The sequence below is a fragment of the Gossypium hirsutum genome, chromosome D06 (genome assembly GCF_007990345.1).
Source record: "Gossypium hirsutum isolate 1008001.06 chromosome D06, Gossypium_hirsutum_v2.1, whole genome shotgun sequence".
NCBI lineage: Eukaryota > Viridiplantae > Streptophyta > Magnoliopsida > Malvales > Malvaceae > Gossypium > Gossypium hirsutum.
This window is the reverse complement of record NC_053442.1, coordinates 23,352,933-23,355,246: the sequence shown is the minus strand read 5'-3', so window position 1 is coordinate 23,355,246 and position 2,314 is coordinate 23,352,933.

Here is a 2,314-nt window from a genome sequence, read left to right as displayed (position 1 = left end):
ATTTGAATTGAATTGTTAAGATTGAGATTTATTGTCGAGATAGAGGACTAAATTGAATAAAATAGAAAATAACATAACTTGATGGATATATGATATTGATATTGAATTGAGTTGCAACATGTTATGTTATATGATGAAATGGTGAAATAATTGATGAATTGAAAATGATGGATTGTGAATTGAACTATATGATGAATTGAATAATTGGTTATCCTATAATTGTTCGGGCGAAGTTGGATATAGTTGGCATGTCATGGGATAGATTGAGTATGGGTTACTTCAACTATATGTTGATATATATATCAATGAGATCCAGACACATTTTTCTTCGGACATTCCAATGAGTGCTGGGCACAACTTTTACTTCAGTTAAATCGAAGAGTGTTGGACACAATCTATTTACTTTGGACGTTCTGATGAGACAGTGGGTGCCAAATTGGTGTGTTGGTTGGGATATGTATATCCGTTAGAGTCTGAGTCATGTTAATAGGGGAGTTAAATTGTGAATTGGTTGAATGTTGCTCAAAATTTAATAAATGTTATGAAATTGTACTGTGGGTGCGTTTATACGATACATGGTTATCGATAGCATGTGAAAGACCATGCGAACCGGTTAAATGAGCATGATGGACGATATGGAAAGATAACGAATGAATTGATTTGATTTGGAAATGAAATATGATATGATAAAATGTTGTAAACTGAATAGATATGCAAATATCAATGGCATTGAGATGTTAGTATAATATGTTCATTTAGTTTGGCTATTTGAAGTAATGTGTAGGTGATTCATATAATACATTTGGTATATTTGTGACATATGTATATGTTGATGCATTGGATGATATTTGGCATGAGATGTGTATAAATTGGTTGACATTAAAAAAATCAAATAGATTGTGTGCAATTGATCATAACCTCTATTATATTAACTTGAATCATTAAAATACCATTGAGCTTTATTGTTCAGTGTATGGTTTGTTTCTAGTGCATAAGTATACGTACATCTCGAGATCTTGAGTAGTGACTCTAGCATTGATTGCGCCCCAGCTTGTTGCATCGAGGCTTAGAATTTTGCAATTCAATAAATATGATATTTGTGGTGTTTGCAAGTGTATAAATCAAATTTTAATATAGTTTAATTACAACGAAATACTTAGGAAGTATTCTGATGGTCGTACCCAAGGAGGTCTGTTTAAACTAAATTATTAATATTGAATTACACACTATACATGTCTAAATATTATTAGCATCAAATCAAAGTACTATAGAATCAAAAGAAGTGGATTGAATCATAAAATAAAAAAAACGAAATACCAAAATCAATAATCAATTAAATAGGCAAAGAGGTGAATCACTTCCATGTTCATGATTAACCTGAGTCTAGGGTTTTAATTAATTAGCTAATGATTAACCTAATTAATAACTTTCAGCCTATAACTAGATTAATTGATTGACTTAGTCTACTTATCTTTCTATCGGATAAATTAAACCGGGTTAGATTAAGTTGATTCCCAGTAGATTATCTTTTCAGCCTCATCTACCTAAATAACTCCTTAGAGTCGTCAATTATAGGGTTTACTCCGCTTAATTTAATCCACATAACTAAATGCAAAACCCTAATTCCTAAGTTAACCAATCTCACTTTAGTTCATCATCCAATCTCACTTTAGTTCATCATCCAGTCCTAAGGTTTTAGTTATGTCTCATTCTAAATGCAAGATTCCCTAATAGTTTATTGAACATTCAGAAAATATAAAATAAAGAGTAGAGAAGAGATTATTAGAATTTGCAGATGTTGTCATGTTCTTGGATATTTAAACCCTTGAATGATTTTTCGATTGATGAAATTGGGAAAGTAAAGATTAACAAAAAAAAAGTATAAAAAAAGTAAAAGTAAAACTAAAATTGAAATCGAATGAATACTTACAACTAAACAAAAATTAATAACTAAATCTAAACCCTAAGAACAAAAACATAAAATTAAACTAAGAAACTAAGGTCTAACTCCCCTTATTGAGTTCTGAGCAATAATATTTATAGTATTTAGGTTAGATGATCAAATTAGGTCAACTACAAGCTGCTAGACATGTTAATTATCATTGTGCGGATGAAAAACACCCTTGACTGATAAATGGGCCTCATCAGATCGGTGTCGTGACATCCTATGGCTGTTGTCGCGACATTAAACATTGAATGTTCGCCCTATTGGTTCAAAGTTTGTTGTCATGACATTGAGTGGTCGTTGTCACGACATGATGGCTAAATGTTCCCCCTTTAGTTTCGAAGTTGGGTGTCGCAACATTCCCTATGA